The 17,710-nt window shown below is 41.0% G+C and overlaps 1 protein-coding gene across 5 annotated transcripts in view; it reads right to left on the reverse strand.

Annotated features, from left to right (window-relative positions):
• Window positions 1-16,860, reverse strand: part of RHOBTB1 (Rho related BTB domain containing 1) — a 119,841-nt gene extending 102,981 nt beyond the window's left edge. For 4 of the 5 annotated variants that reach the window (XM_011219549.3, XM_034662568.1, XM_011219547.3 and 1 more), the window contains exons 1-2: window positions 16,707-16,860; window positions 2,639-2,741 (exon numbers count right to left, since the gene is read on the reverse strand). The gene's annotated coding sequence lies outside the window, so the exon portion shown is untranslated. Of the gene's footprint in view, window positions 1-2,638; window positions 2,742-16,275; window positions 16,404-16,706 lie in introns of those variants that run through there. The other variant, XM_034662566.1, reaches the window with a different exon arrangement.
• Window positions 16,861-17,710: the final 850 nt, after the last annotated feature.

Consider the following 17,710-nt stretch of genomic DNA (forward strand, 5'->3'; position numbering starts at 1 on the left):
AGTGGTAATACAAGTGCTTTATTCCTACTTTGTCTAAATGAGAAGAAATGCTTCCTTAGGGCGATTCCAGTTACCAAGAAAATGTTATCTTCTTAGGATACTATTGGCATTACACTTTACATAGATCATTGCTTCAATGAATTAATAAGATTTAATTGAATGAAATGTGTTTATTTTATTAGAAAGTGTAAGAGTTTTTCAGTGTATCAAAAATGTTTTCCGTTTTCTACTTATATCTCCTGTTAAGAGGTCAACAAAAGTACATTATTGTCCAATATTGCCAAAAAGGTCAAAATAACTCATACTCATCCTGGCTTCAGGATATCCTTCCTGTTTCCCTCCCTCCTTTGCTTCCTCTTCTTTTTTCTTCATTTGGATACTCTATCCTTTTTTGATTCAGATATAATCTTAGGCTGGAATTGGAACCTGAATGCACCCAGACTCTGCATTCTGTATCTTTTTTGCACAGAGAAACTACTAAGCCTAGATAAACTGTAAACTAGATGAACGTCTAATGACCACCTAGATATAGCTCAGTTGTGTGTGATTTCAAAACTGGATTTCAAGTCAGCTCTCCAGACTGTGCCCCCTGGGTGCCTTTCCCAGCATCTGGCTTTGCCACACGCTTTGGTTTTAGACCTGGGCCCACGGTGCAGATCCCGTGGCTCTTTCTGACCTCTCCTCTGGCTACTTCGTCTACTCTCCTAAATTGGGTAGCTTTTTCAAGCTTCCAAGCCAGGAGGTACTTTATGGACTTTAATTCGCAACTTCTCAAATATCTGAAAACTATGAGAAAATGACACTTTCAAAAATATCCTTAACTTGGTGAGTTGTTATACTCTGTTCTTCAGTTTAGATTTAGGAAAGTTGTGCTTCATGTTTTAGTGATCTCCCAACTGGGTTGGCAAGATCAATCAGTTAATATGCACATACCTTGAAAAAGCTACTCTTTGGGAAAAGGTTGCTTGTAATTCTAAAGGCATATTAGAAGTTAAAACCTGCCATGCAAAATCAAAGTAAAAAAAAATTGTTGAATAAATTAAGCTAACCGAAAAATTAGAAATTGGAAGTATGTTCAGCATAGTAATCACCATTACAAATAGGAAAATTTAAACTAAAAAAACAACATTTAATGGGTTGACTTTTCTAAAATATTGATTGGATTTCATTAATAAGCATTTTATGCATATGGCTATTCTGAAAGTTCCTTTAAAAATGAAAGACTAATGCCTTAATGAGAGGTATTATTACATGAACGTATTTGAATCTGGCTTATGAAAAATAGGGCTTGAGAATTTAAAATGTGTGCATAAAATGCAAATGGATTTAATTAACTGAAAACCCATAAGACAGAACTTCTTCAAATAAGCAATTACTCTGGGGACTAATAGAGTAAATAGGATCCTGATTCATTAGCACAAATATCCATATGAGAGAAGGATCAGCAAATTTTATTCTTTAAGTTAGTTATGCACACATGGTAATATCTCATTAATTTACGGCTTCGATAAATTTAAAATCTTTTGATATTTTTTTCATGAGCTGGGCTGACGTTTACCTTTGCTTTGCAAACACTTTATTTATAGGTAGATAATATATGGTGTTTTAAACATTTATTTTCAATCTTGCATATACTTTGTAGACACAGAATAAACTATTTTCAGTGAACCTCAGGCACTTTACAAGCTCCTACATACATCCAATCTATATGCTAATAACAAAATGTTCATATGATTTATTATTACAGGTTTCCTTAAGGATTTCTAATTTGTAGTGTTTTGTTGGAGTTACTATATGTAGTTTAAAGAATAAAGGCCACATTTATTTGAAAGTTATCTCTAATTCAGCCTGCCCACAAATTCAGAGATGCCCACCTTCCTAATTTGTTAGAATAAATGAAATGTATTAATGAATATTCACAGCTATACGTACAGAATTTTTCTTTTAAACATGCATTAGAACATATAAAGAAAAGTAACATACAATGAAGGTTAAAAATAACAAATGATTTTGTGGGTGGACAAAGGAGTGAACTGTCTCAAATCATTTTAAGTCCTGCAGGCACAATATCCTGGTGAAAGAACTTAATGATGTTGCCCTTTCTTTAAGGGCTGATTTTGCTCACGTGGGGTGACTCAGTTCTAGTCAGTTGCAAAGTGAGATGTTTTTCCAGTTAAAGACAGTCAGTGCCCAGCCCAAAAGGGGTGGATACTCCAAACAAGGGCTTCTGGAATGAAGAGAAATGCCACTGCCCAGCAATCTGGCATTTCTAAATCTTCCTTTTATGTGGCCATGACCTTTCAGAGTCCACATGTCAATTTGCACCAAAGAATTAAAAGTGTGTATAAAGTGGGTAGAAGAGTTATGTTATTTTAATTATCAAAACTCATATGTGGTTCAAAATGACGCCAATTCTAAGCCAGATAAAACATATTAAATTAGAATTTATAAAAACCACAATTGCACTAAAAATGGAATGTTCTCCTTTTTAATGAAATACTTTGAAGACAGATCTGGATGTTATTCATAAATCATGCTACCTTCACACCAGAAGCATTTCCATTTCTTTTGTAAAAATCGTGAGGAAATTAGGAGAAGGGGAAAGGCAAATCCGTTACCCAAATTAGTGGTTACTTACCATACGAAGGGGAAGAACAAGCTTAAATTCCATTTTCGTGACTTAATCAAGAATACTTGAAGAGAGACGGCCTCTTTCCTGTGCTTCTTGAATGTTATAAAATCTGGGGAGGAGATAGAAGCATGGACTGTTTCATTGTCAAGAAGAAAACTGCTTAAAACAATAGTAGTTAATGATTATAAGGTAGACCACTGAGCGAAGCCGGGGCGAGGGGTGCTGACTCCATATGGTCAGAAATCTGCATATAAATTTTGACTCTCCCAAAACGTGACTACTAATAGTCTCCTGTTGCCTGGAAGCCTCACCGATAGCATAAGCAGTTGATTAACACATATTTTGTATGTTCCATGCATTATACACTGTATTTGTACAACTAAGTAAGCTAGAGAAAATGTTATTAAGAGAATCATAAGGAAGAGAAAATACATTTATAGTACTCTACTGTATTTATCAAAAAAATCTGCTTCTAAGTGGACTTCTGCATTTCAAACCCATGTTGTTCAAAGATCGCCTTTATAAGTGAAACAAATCACAGCTTGAGTCCTCATCCTTGAAATCCACATGTTTTTTCTTGGCTTCCTTGAAATCTCACTTCCAATTTTGCAGGAAACTCCTCTCAATTTTCCTCTTCTGGCTCTTCTCCTTTCCTTAACGTGGGCCTTCATCAAGGGTCTCCACTTGGCAGCAATTTCACTCACACCAATGTCTTAAATTAATACCTTTTTCTCATGCTTTCTGGGCTGGATCTTCATCCCTATCATCTCCTGAATTTGCTTTTCTTTCCATACCTAAAATCACTGGATTGCCACTCTCTCTGGCTTGAACATGTGATGTCCTCTTCATTCTCCCCCATCACTGCACCTCCCAAACCCACACATCTAACTGATTATAATCACTTCATGCACAAGAAGCTCAACTTCCCTTGACATGTCCAAGGCCATCATCATGGCAGAAACTCACCGCCGTCCACCATCTCCCATCCAGGCAGTGGCCTTCCTATCTCATGTACTCCCTGCTTCCAGTGCCCATCAGCTCCTAGCTCTCCTAATGATCCCAGTTTCCTTCTTAAACCTCATGCTTCCCCACTTGGTTGGAAACTTCTGACACTTCCAGTCAGTGTAAGATCAAGTCTAGGCACTCCTCGGCAGAGCTTCCCAAGATCCCAGATCAGTGCATTTACTACTTTCCACATAACCTCTCCAACCATACCAAACCCTTTCTCTTCACTCTTCCTCTCCTCCAAAAAATGATTTGCCTCTGTGATTTGGCTGACTAGCTTTCTGCTGTCTGAAATGCTCATTTTTTAACACCCATTATTTAACACCCAAATATTACCTCTTTCAGGGATCTTCCTGAATTCTTGTGTAAGAATTTAGCGTACCTTTCTCTACAAACCCAGGGATCCTTAATTGCAACCTTACCACAAAAATCCCATTTATAGTACTCTGACTATATGCTCTTAACACAGCAGTGCCAAAAGCCCTCATAAAGCTTACAGTCTAGCTAGGGAAACCCTGATTTATTCACATTTCTAACTTCCATGGGGTAATATTCATATTTCATTATGTGGGTGTTCTATAAATTATAGATTAGATGATTTTGAAACATCAAATAGCACTATGAGAGGCTCCTGAACATAGGGCTAAGAACACTATTCTAGAAAATATTTTCTGAATAACTGACAATAGCAAGACTGTCCAAATTTGGGACACTAAAGGAATGGAAGGAGAGAGGATTAGGAAAAAAATACAGATGGACATGTTATTTTTCTCTTCTTTATTTTAACACAAATTTGTTTGATCATTTTATAAAGATCAAGTAAGGTTTATATCTCAGGGAAGATGTTGCATTTGTTTCAGTGAATCAGGTCACAAAACATGTAGTCACTGTGCATTTGAGATTAATACATGTAATGTATCTCATGGCAGATCTCCCATTAGGGCTGGAAAATATCTTCCTGGTACCTGTCTTAGTGCCTGGCCCATAGAAGATATTTTAATATTTGTTGACTGAATAAGCACTTGCTCATCCAGTTGCATCTCTCCAGCTGCCCTCCAATCTCTTGTTTCCCTTTTATAGCCAAACTACTGCAAATAATTACCAATAGTCATCTTTCTTTTCTTACCTCCCATTGGCAGCTCACACNCCCCACACACCCCCCCGCCCGGCCCCCGCATGCGCAGATGGTTGTGGTGTAGCCAGCGCTGGGAGGGAAGTTGAGGCTGCAGCTCACCTCAGAGAGGTTGCTGAGAACGTGCTGTGCGATGTGTCAGCCCACAGCATACTTCTTCTAAACAGGGATGCCAGCACGTGGGTGAGGCGGGTCAATACTGCTTCATGAACGTTTGGTTTATTTACCCTGGGAGCACACGCACCGCTGGGTGGAGGAGGAGGCAGTGCTGTCTGTGCTCCTAAAATTCCTTGCTGTCAGGTTCACGTTCTCTCTCCCGTTCAGACCCCAGGACCTCAGATTCTTCTGTGCTCAAATTCCACCCCAGTGCCACTCTGTCGTGGTCACCAACATGTCAGAATGGCTTTCTTCTCTATCATGCTAGCTCCCTAGCTATGTCATTAGGAGAGAAGTAAAATATGAAATGTGAAATAGTCTCCAACAGGCATGACTGCAAATAGACTCAGTTAGAACTCTATTTCTCATACATATCCCTTAGCAATTTCTCTCTAATTCAAAACAATTCTCTCCTGATTGGTGCTCTCCACTCTCGCTAAATAAAATAAACAGTTCTCAATCTTTCACATTCACGTCAACTGACCACTCCCACCCTCCTGAAATGAACTCCTTGCTTCATTGCCCCCTTGCCCCCCATGATCCAGCAATTGCCTGGGTTTCCTTCTATTTCACTACTCCATTCATCCTTCACAAGCTCATCCTTCACTACTTGGCTGTTATGGATTTGAATTCCTTAAGACTTTGGTTCCACCACTCACTTTATAATCTTCCTGTAGGCAGTCATATCCATCTATGGATCATATCTGTCAGAGCCAGAACTATGGATTAAAGATGAGTCACAAGTTTACATGCAAACCCTAGAGCTTTCTGACAAGCTCCACACCCATAATCCAATGTCTTTTGCTCCGTCCTGTAATGTTTCCTACAGAACTCAAACTCTGCGTGTCCAACTGAGTTTAGTATCTGTCTTTTCAAACTTGCTCCTCCCACAGTGTTCCTTTACACTTCCACATGGGTGCCCCATCAATATTGCAGAAGACGGCCTGTCCATTTACCACTCCATGTCTCTTGAATCCAGTCATTTTTTGGAAATCACCACCACCTCATCCTTCCTCCCCTAGGCCACGCTACCAGTATCTGTACTGAAAATATTCAACTGGTCTGCATGACTTTCTCCCCTTGGCAACCCACACTCTGTGTGTAGCTGGGAATATTTTTTTGAAATATCAAATTGATGATGTAACTAATTACAATCCCCCCCCCCCGCAACCTTCTCATTGGTTCTAGGATGAAGACATATTTTTTGCTATGGCTAAAAAGCCTTCATGATGATGGCCCTGATCACATCTCCAGACCCATGCTATTCACCCCTGTTCTGTGTACTCCAGCCACTTGATCTTCCTTTAGTCTCTCACATTGCTTCCGCTCTCTTCTTGCCATACATCACAGCTTTCCACACCTTCCACATCATGCCTTCTGCCTCTACTCCTTGTCTAGTTGACTCCTGTCATTTAGAGCTCACTTTCCAGAACCTTGTGTCTCTTCTCTGTGTTAGTTTCAGTTTCATACTGATTTGCGTCATTCTTTTACTGTCTATCTTCCCCACCATCCGGCCTGTAGGCCAAATGAGAGCAGGGGATACCTGAAGCCGTTCATTGTATCCTAACAGTGTCTGGCACTTAGTGGGTACTTGGTAAAGTTGACTTTATTGAACATGTCTATAAAATGAGCATGAAAATAAACACATATAAATTCAGTGTGAAAAATGTACCCATTGCGTAGCATTTGAAAATTCTAAAGATAAGCACAACATTGAGATCGGTAACAAGAGCTCTGGGAACTTTTGGAGGATTTAAGAAATTAAAGTAGGAGGGCTTCTTTTTTCACACAGATTGAGTAGTGGGTTGATGGGAGTGATGGGGATTTTTTTTTTTGAAGATTTTATGTATTTAATACAGAGAGAGAGAGAGAGTGCATGCACAAGCAGGGGGAGTGGGAGAGGGAGAAGCAGACTCCCCACTGAGCAGGGAGCCCGAAGCCAGGACTCGATCCCAGGACCGTGAGATCATGACCTGAGCCGAAGGCAGATGCTTAACCGACTGGGCCACCCAGGACCCCCAGTGATGGGGACTTTTTTAATGAAAAATTTCACCTGGACTGAAGCAACTGGCTTAAGCATATAAGAAATATGCTAAGGTATGAAAATAGTGCTTTCCAACCTTATTCTTGCCATTTTTGCTCCTACATATATTGAACAAGAGACACTGTAAGGAGAGGAAGAGATTGAGACCAGGGACATGCTGGGGAGGCAACGGAGAGAAGAGGTTTCAAAAATGTTTTAGTCTCTGGATTGTGGGTATTCTGCTGGGTATGCCTTTTTATATCCTTGCTTCTAAAATCCATGTCATTACATGCAATATAATTGTCTCTGCTTCCATATGGCGACAAAATTCTAGCAACTATATCAGGATCTCAATAAATAGGCAAAACGAAAATGTTGCATAAGTTGTTTTCCCTCAGTTACTTTGCAAAGAGAACCCCCCCAATAATAAAACACAAATTTTGTAAATTAGAATAGTATCAGTTATGAATGCCATTTTGCAATTATGAGAATAAAAACATTCCACATTGAAATAAGAAATGCCATCTGATTTCGATTTAACTCAAAGGGGGAAAAACACATTCCATTTAAGAATGACAAATAAAGCTGTCAATGTGATCCATTTATAGCCCCTCTGAGAATGCCACAAATCCACATAATGTTCCGAGAAGCTAGTTATTGTATTTGCTCTCTCAAAGAGAGAAGGCGTAGAAGTTCCTGTGACAGACTGTTATCCAAGGAAACTAAGGTTAGGGGGAATAACTTACATTAGTCAACATCCTAACCTTGCCTTCAAGGAAAGAACGAGAGCTTCAGGCATCTTATTTAAATAATGTGCGGCAGTGGAAAGGGTGGACTGCTGCAGGGACTGATGGGGTGTAAGACAATGGAGAAAGCCCTTTGTTTTCCTTGTCTGTCCCTCACCTCTCCTCTGAGCTCTACGAGGGTCTCACTGACCTCATGAAGCCTCTTTCTGCATGGAAAGCCATGACATCTTCATTTTAAACCTCCAAAGTGCCAGTTATTTTTGAACATTTATTATGGGTCATTTCAGGTTCAGGTACAAGGACACTTGCCACAAATGAACATTGGAAATATAATCTCCATTCTTTATTAAGATATTGAAACTTCCTTCTTTTAAGAAGCAGTTTGCTATTAAATACATATCCAGGTATTCATATATAAGTATATATAAAACATGACCTTCTGCAGGACATAACTGATTATATTTTGCTCCTTCGCATTGGTTGCTAAAAAACTGAGAACAAAATTTGTTACTATCTTCTAGCCAGAGTGTTGAATTTCATGGCATAAATTTTGAGTATGAATCTCTCTCCTGGCCCCATCTTATTTTCTCAGCCTTATTTTTTTCCTTTGACTCATTTTTTTCTTACCTATTTGAAATATATTTTATATTGCTGTACAGTATGTATTTTTATTAGCCTTTCTCTATAAGCCTTAAATCCTTTCCAGAGTATAAATAAAACATTCAGCATTTATGGATGTCTTTTTTTTTTCCTTTGGAGGGTTGCAGAATTTTCCCAAGGCAACATATAATTTATTACTATAGATGCATGAATATTAACACATTGGTATTCATAGTAATTAAATTTTTTGTGATATTTAGTTTAATATTTCAGTTAGATTTTTCTTAATACTTATATATATACCTTTAGAACTGGGATTCCTAGCCTGAGGTGAACTCAAATTATATGCAAAATTTTGAGCATGTAAAATTTTATTAATGAGGTGTTTCATGATTTTAGTCCTATTCTGAAAGGTGATTTTGACCCAAAAGATTAAAAAAAAAAAGGTTACTGCTTTGCAGTGGAATAATCACAGAAGACCAGACCTTGGTCTTCTGACATTCCACTAATTGACAGGCTATTTATTGACTACGGACTAAGTGCCTGGCACTGTAATAGATACTCAGTAGCTATTAGAGCAGTAAACAGCAATAAATGTGTAGGCTTGACCTCTGACCTCAGGGTGCTTCTAGTCCAATGGGGTAAGGGTAGACAATAAAAAAACGAACATAAACAAGCAGTATCTGAGGGGAGACTATTTGAGATGGACCAACTAATGCGAAGAAGGGAGATGTTATAATCCATAACTCTTCTAGGAAATATGAATGGTAGATCTCCAGATTCACGCTCAGTACTTCAGTCTAGAAATATCAAACCAACGCTCTAATGCATGAAAGTCAGAAGCCTTCCCCTTGTTTTCATTTTTTTTAAAAGTTAGATTTCCTAATGTGAGGGAAACATATCTTCAGAAAAAGAATGGGATATAACTTATTATACTTTAACTTCATTCAGTAAGTGTTTGAGTCTCCCATCTTTAAGGCACTGTGGGAGATGCCCTCAAGGTGCTCAGCACAGACCAAATAAAATATAACTGCCATACACGTAGCTATAATGTACCGTAAACCAATCCCTTATTGTTCCTTACCATAGGTTTACGAGCCAAGTAAATTCTAGGGCCCAGACGCTTTAATATACAGTTTGAAACCCAAAGCTCTTTAGAAAGGCACGAATCACCCTGTAAAGGTTGAAGATAGATGAGCTGGAGAAAGCGACACATCATGAAAACTGGGATTAAACATTCTTTGAAATAAGAGTACTGTACTCTGTGGTTTAGAAAATGCTCTAAATAGCCCTGGCTGTGTAAATCAATAAATTAAGATGTGGCTAAAGATCCTAGATATCTCCCACATTATTAGATGTTTTCCTGGATTAAATTCTTTATGCATATGTGAAAGAAATAACATACTGATAGATGAAGATGACATGAGGTCACTGAATTCTATGGGGCACTTACTGGGTACTGGAAACCACGTGAGAGCTCTGTGCTCATGCCCTGGGAGGGAAGGGCTGTTGTTCGTTCTGTTTTGCAGAGAGGGAGAAACTGAGGTTTGGAGAAGCAAAGCGATCTGCCTGGTCACAAAGCTAGTCACAGGAGATGGCTGGGGTTGGAACCTAAACGGTCAGGCTCCAGAGCCCTGATGATCCCATTTCCTGCGTTATCAGTCAGGTGGTTGCATGAATTCTCTCCGATAAACTCATCTGCTTTGCGGTTTAAATGGTTTTGGGGAGCAACTTTCTTCCTCTTTTTTTTTTTTTTTAAAGATTTATTTATTTATTTATTTGACAGAGATAGAGACAGCCAGCGAGAGAGGGAACACAAGCAGGGGGAGTGGGAGAGGAAGAAGCAGGCTCATAGCTGAAGAGCCTGATGTGGGGCTCAATCCCGTAATGCCGGGATCATGCCCTGAGCCGAAGGCAGATGCTTAACGACTGCGCCACCCAGGCACCCCTGGGGAGCAACTTTTTGAATGATTAGTCTGAGCTTATCGTGTGCAAATTAATTTAAATATTAGCCAAAGCAGAACAGTTAAGGTGGCAAATCTGCTATGAAGAATAACGCATGCAATTAAAGTTTCCTTGACTTTGGATCAGAGTGTATGATTTAGATTGTCCATAATATTCCCTCTCCTAGGAAAGATAATGAAGAGTTGAATGTTTTTATTTTAAGATCCTCAATTAAAAGTACAAACATTATTTTACTAACTTACTTCTGCACTTACTGTTTTTTGATAATGAAATTTTAACTGGAAAAGGTAGATTTTAAAGCTTTATCTAAATCTAGATCAAACAATCATTTTTCTCTCCTTTTTTTTTTTTTACTCCCCCCGAACCGTTCTTGCAGGCTGCTGAGCCACTGATTCCCCTGGAATGCCAAGGGCGGTAGTAGCAGTGGTAGTATATCCAGCACTAGGTGCCACTGATTGAATATTTATGCTGTATCACCCATTGTGCCAAGCACTTCATTTTATCCTCACAACAGGCCTGTTAGTAGCTCCTATTATTATTCCCAATTCCCATTTTAGGAGATTGGGGCCCACAGAAATTGCACACACACCGAAGGCTTCCCAGCTTAATGGAGGAGTTTACACTAGGCCTACTGACCCTAGAGCCCAGGCCGCCTACAATATCACTCTACCATCTCCCTTTGTCTGATCATCTTCTCCTCCCAACCGATACATCACTAAGGATGAACTGTTTCCCAATATAGGCAGTCTAAAAACCCTTTAGAATTTAAGGCTGTCCACAATCTGGACTTTCTAAAAACCAGTCCCAACTAATTTCTCAATATTCCTTACTAAATATCCCCAAAGCCTGAGGGAACCTGCCTTCTGTCAAAGCTTTAAGAAGTCTCCTAAACCCACAATCCAGCTAAATTCTCCTGTGCTTAAAGGCATGGGTGGCCAAGTTGGTTAAGCATCTGCCTTCAGCTCAGGTCATGATCCTGGGGTCCTGGGATAGAGTCCCACATGGGGCTCCTTGCTCAGCAGAGTGTCTGCTGTTCCTCCTGCTTGTACACTCTCTCTGTCAAGTTAACAAATAAATAAAATCTAAAAAAAAAAAAAAGCCACGTTTACATTCCACTTTTCCAAGCTACCTTCTAGACTCACCAGCCCAGAGGAAGTAGTTTGAAGAGCTGGCCTCTACTGTCTACATTGCAGATGATCCTGATGTCCCCAAGAGCTTTGGTAGCCTGGGATCCATGGAATACTATGAGAGTTCTGTTGCAAAGTGCTATTGGGCATTTTTCTCAGGAGCACGTTCAGAGCTTTTACCAGTTTCTCAAAGCTTAACAACCACTGAGCATTACTCTCTCCCCTCCCCACCGCCAAGTTCTGGAAACTAATGACATTAAATGCTAATGTTCACTGAGCAAGGTTGCCAGATTTAGCAAATAAAAATATTATATGGGACATGCCTATACTGAAACATGATTTGTTGTGTATTTGAAATTCAAATTTAACTGGGCATCGTGTACTTGATCTGCAACCCTTTCCTTGAAACTTTTGTGGATATTAATCTTATCTCTCTACTATACTGAATGTAATCGTCTGGAGGGCAAGGGGCTTCATTATTACTCCACAGAATTTAACACTTAACTTTTATTGCTAATTACTGATTTACTTTTGTGGTCCAACAGAAACATTCTGGAACGTTCTTGATTTGGGGCCGATATCAAACCCAGTAGCTGTATCATGATTATATATATATGGCATATGGCTTTTCCTACCAGAAAACAAATTCCCATCATACCTAGTATGCTATTTGCTAGCTTCAAACACATCAGACTTTTCCCCAATTATCTTTGTTTTTAAAAAAATCCACTTATAAGGAACCTGGGAAAATTCAAAACATGCTAAAATTATTATTGGATCTCAAAGTGAGGTCTTCAGACTATTTGACCGAGAAAATCACAAAAGGTGTTAAAAACGCAGTTGTCTGGGTCCAATCTCAGACCTATTAATTCAGAAATGTGCAGAAAGGCTCTAAGCAATCTGGGTTTTTAAAAGCCTTCCAGATAATTTTTATGCCCTCTAAAGTTTAAGGACTGCTTTTTTATAGGATGTAATACTCTAGCAAGGATTGCTCTTTAAGTTAGAGAAGAAAAGTTATTTTAGTCCTTAAAAAAAAGCCATCATCATTTGGAGTTCAAAATATCAATCATCTTTTAACGTATCTTGAATCTATCATGCTAGTGGTAAATGCTCAGCCCTGTAGATTTGCCATTTGGAGCTCCCCAGTGTTGAAACAGAACTGGTAAACTAATGATAGGTATTAAAAGGCTGCCTGATGGATCATTAAAATAGTAAATGAGTCACTGAAATTTATACAGGCCATACAAAATTTAAAAAATAAGATGATCTGAAGTAGAGTGTTCTGTTGTGTACTAATGCTGCTATCCAGGATTGGTCTGGGAAACCAAAGGCTCTTTGGAATTTCTGGGGAAAAAAAGTGTCATTGCCTCATGCTCCCTACCCCTGTTGACTGGGTTGTCCCTGGGATTTTTGATTCCTTGGTGAGATGTGTGCTAGTGTGGAAGTCAGGACACATAGGTTCGATATGTGCTGTGTGTCCTCATCCATAAAACAATGGTTTGGACCAGTAGTTGGTCTCCAGTGTGCCTTCTGAACCCAAGTTCCTATTATCATTCTGAGGTTCAGTTTTCTCTGTTGTAAAATATGGGGTTTGGACCATATGCAGTGTGTCTACTTGTCCAGGGTGCCCCAGGGTAGTCGTGCTGTCTCCAGTACTATTCTTGGATCCCCATTCATAACTCAGGCTCGCTGTAACAATGTAAGATCAAGGGTGCTTCATTCGGGTTTTCCCAGGGATGGGACAATATATTGGCCATTAGCACATGCCCTTTGTAGGAGATAATTATTCATTATATAATTATCATCATATAATTCATAATTATTCAACACACATGTATTGATCACAGCTATATGTTGTGTGTCACTGTGCCAGACCCTGGGAATACAATAATGGAAAAAGGTCAGGCAGAAAGAGTCCTGGCCTCATGTGGCTTACAGTCTGATGGGGGGAATGATGGAGAAGATAAGAACAACAGCCACATATAAACTGATGTGTAAATAAAATAAGTGCAGTTTGTAATCAGTGTTTTAAAGGGACCATGGAGCTTGAGGTAGAAAATAATAGAAGACTGTTTGGGAAGAGCCTCTTGGAGGAGGCGATATTTACTTGGACCCGCAGGAAGAAAAAAGAGACCGGGGAGGGGGTTGGAGGAAAGGCCAGGGCAGGGAAGAAGATATTCTGGAATCCCGTGGGAGGAGCAGTTTATGTGCTTTGCATACAAATGTCCCTTCCACCTCTGAGAGAGAATTTAATCCAAAACTAGAGAAAGGAAATCAGAGGCCCAGAGGGTTTAAGGGACTTATCTGAGGTCAAATGGCCAGTTAGTCAATGGGAGAATTCTTCCATGCCTCAGTCCAGAATGTGAGCCCTTCTGAGGGACCAGGATCACAATGCAGCAGGAAGCACCACAATGCTTTAGTTCAAATCCTAGCTCTTTGACTCATCAATTGCTCGTCCTTGGGCACCAGAGCTTCTTTGAGACTCAGTTTTCTTTTGTGTGCAACACAGATGACATTGAGTGCATCAGATTGTTACAGGGATTGAATGAGACAATGTGGCTCAGTGCCTGGTATATCACAGGCTTGGTGCTTGATAAATGCAAACTCCTTTGATTTTTCACTGAGTGCTCTTTCACCCATACCAAACTGTTGGAAAATAAGTAGGGCAGAGGTTAAGTTATTTGGATAAAGGAAGAGCGCTAGAAGAGGGGAAGTTCTGGAATACCAGGCTGGGGCCCATTCAGCAGCTGCCCATCTGAGGGCTGAGTGGAGGAAATGAGGAGTGACCACTGAAGGTGGGAAGATGTCAGAAAAAACATCCCCAACTTCATGGTTCTGCTCACAGCTTACTCTGCTAGTGGGGAATCTACAGTTGTCTTCATAAAACAGAAAAGACCATCCCTAGGATTGTTTATACTTACAATTAGCATGAAGAAACAGGTTTTACTCTAGGAGACCAGTAAGCAGAAAAATGGTATGCTTTATTATTAAATACACGTAAAGAGAAAAGTGTGATGTTAACATGTCACTCAATCCACTGGGAACAAATTAATTATCTGCAGGATATTAAAATGATTGCTGGTATTAAGTATACTTAAAAACCAAGCCCATGATATTGGAAGAATGAATAATTTATCTAAGTAACTATGAAGATTTTCTTCATTGTGAACAAAACCACAGATTGAACTAAAGCCTTAAAATACTGAGAGGCATATTTCATGGATTAAAGCGGACAGCTAGCTCTAAGGCCATCCCACAAAACCTGTTTGCGCTCCCCTTAGATGTACCCAAAACGTGAGGGAATATTTATGGTTCAGGCACACTTGAAACAGGGCTGAATATTTCTTAGTTTCAGAAGTTCACTGGGTCCCTTTTCCCCCAGCCATAAGGGTAAGTGCCATTCCATATATAACTTTTTGAAATGCTGCTTACTTTATGATTCTCTGCCGATGGTGCCTTATGGGAGAAATTTTATTTCAAAATTTCATAGGATGTGAATTGAACTCATTATTTTACTCCAAACTCATTGTTTAATTGACAGGAAACATGCATTCTAAATCATCTTGTATGCATGGCAGAAGCAGCTACATAAATTTAACAATGGGTGGATTATTACTATTTTGCATATTTATGGAATTTTATATTCAGGAAGCATTTTACAAATCTTTTATTAGTTAATCCTTTCACTTACGAGTGAGTCTGACAGGTGGTAAACAATGCTTTGGGTTTTAAATTGCCAGTACGTGAAAACTTTAATGGGGGAAAAATCTACTGCGTTCCTCCTTGCTCCCAAACTTGCCAAGAGCACATTTTTTGATAGTTTTTTCCTCTCACCAGAGACCAAGGGTAGAGGCCTGCAAGCAGTTTGGTGCCCACCTGAAACACAAGGAGAAGGGAGCATACTGGGCTCCGTCCTGCGTCAGGTGGCCAACATCAGGGGAAACCTCACAAGACACCAAGGTGATATTGACAGCATTCCCAATAGAGACGCATCCCAGTAACAGAGCACATAAAAAGACACATTAGGAAGCAATATTTCTAAAACTATGCAGTAAACTTGGCTGTCAGTTCTAATGATGCCATACTTACTGGACTCACTTTTTAATGATATCACCAGTTCTCTTCAAATGAATGCATGCATGTATATTAAAGAAATAAAACCTACTCAAACTAAGAGTTTGTATTTTCTTTTTTCAAAAAGTCACAAATGGAAAACGTGAAGCAACTTTGAACACTCAATTCAAACTTTTTAGGATCCTCCAATGTGCCCCTCCTCCAGATTCGAGAAGGTGTTGGAGAGCAGGGCAAAGAAAGCCTCTGTGGATTAAAATCGCATTGTTGACCCGAAACTTTTACAGCCTAGGGCTTCCAGAGCTACCAAACCAAGAAAAATCAATCACGCATCACCCGAGGGCTGGACGCGAGGAGCCGCAGATGCTGCACCTACTTTCTGAAGACTCCAGCGTGGACACGTCCTGCCCAGATTCTAATCTCTTCTGAGTGGCAGGGTCTCTATCCCTCTAATCCCTCAGGCCTCCGCCTCCTCCTGAGTAGTGTGTGCGTGTGTGTGTGTGTGTGTGTGGTGTGTGTGTGTGTTGGAGGCCAGTTGGGTTAGAGGGTGCAGAAAACACCCAAAGTATCTTGGAAGCTAGCACCCTCTGGGGCCCCGTACTTTCTCAGTGCAGCTAGACAGCTGTCAGGAGGTCATCGTAAGGTAACCAGGTCACCCCCCTTTCAGGGGTGCAAAGGGATGCTCCAAGCCCTCGCGGCCCCCGAGCGTGCGGATACCGCGAGAACGCGCATGGAGAGACCCTCTGAGTAACACCCCCCATCCGGGCGCGTTCCCCATTCCCCCAAACGCGGCCCCGCCCTGCCCGCGCCGACTCTACCTGCAGACGCTGGAGGCGCGGCGGCTACGGCTGGCGGTCCGGCAGTGGGCCCGGCGGGCGCTCGGGATTTGTAAAACCGCCCGACCCCACCCTCTCCCACTTCGGGCGCCCCCCCCCCCGCCCGCCAGCAACCGCCCCGCTGGGCCACCTCGCCGCTGCCGGCCGCAGCCTCTCTGCGGGGCGGGGGCTTCGGGGCCTTCCCCGCCCTCGCGGCCTGCTCCGAGACCTTCGGGCGGGGCCCTGGGCCGCCCCCCCAGTCCCCCCCCCGAAGCTGGCACACTGCGGAGCCGGCTTCACCCCCCACTCTCGGGGTCCCCGAGCCCTGGTCAGCCCAAGTGCCTGTGACCCCGCCCTTGTCTGCGCAGGGCCGGAGGGACCGCGCCCCAGTGTCGGCGGGACCGCGCCCCAGTGTCGGCGTCCCAAGGACCCACCTCTGGGATTCCCGTGGGGTGCCAGGAGGGGGGCGACTCCTTCTACCAATGGAGGCCAAGTCTGGAGAAAGTTTCTGGCGGAGTCAAGGGTCAGTCTTTTCTTGTAGGGACGTTCTCTAGCCAAGACATAGAAACCCAAGCGATTCTATCTGCGGTTTCTGCTGACATCACAAACCACACATCACTCGGTGTCTTGTTGGGTAGTTTACACAAAGACTCCCTATCGTTACTGCAGCCGGCTGCACGTTCGCCCTTCAGAACCTCAGCGGAGCGACATTTCAGTGGAAGGGTTAAAGGAACTTAATTTTTAAATAAAAAGTGGATGCTGGAAACCAATACATTACATGCTAGCTCTGTCCCAAGCTCCAAGCATGGTCAGGTCTGAATAATTCAGACCTTTCAGTGACCAGGATTACATAGGCTGGTCACTACCTTGCACTTCCAAATCTCCAGGACTTTCCCTCTCTTTAGTCGTCTTTTTTATTTCCCTGGCTATATGGAGGAGGGGTGAAAATGAAATGCAACAAAAACAATTCGAAGAGCTTTTAACGGCTAGTATAAAAGTTTATGGGAGAGACAGTCTGCAATCATTGAAAATAAGATTAGAAAATTATCTGTAGATCTCACTCATCAGTTTTACCATTTTGCTTGAGTTTGAAGTGGAAGGCTAGTGGTATCTATTACTTTTAGCAGAAATAATACTTTTCTAAGAATTATTAAGCAGATTAAATGTATAATATGGTTATGATGTCAGATCAGGGTAAAACTCCCTTTACAGAAAAATGTGTTCACCAGCTGATAGGAGACACAACATCTTTTTGGTGAGATAAAATTGGTTTTGTCTTAGAAGTTAAATGATAGAGAAAGGTAAGGTAGAAAACAGAATCTCTCTAGTCCTACCTGCCATCTAATGAGTATAGTGCCTTTTTAGCTTCCCTCTTTCTTCCAATTGCTCCTAATAAGTTGTAATTTAAAGATTGCTCAAAGCTTTGATATTCATTCAT

This window comes from Ailuropoda melanoleuca, chromosome 6 (assembly GCF_002007445.2).
Source record: "Ailuropoda melanoleuca isolate Jingjing chromosome 6, ASM200744v2, whole genome shotgun sequence".
Lineage (NCBI taxonomy): Eukaryota > Metazoa > Chordata > Mammalia > Carnivora > Ursidae > Ailuropoda > Ailuropoda melanoleuca.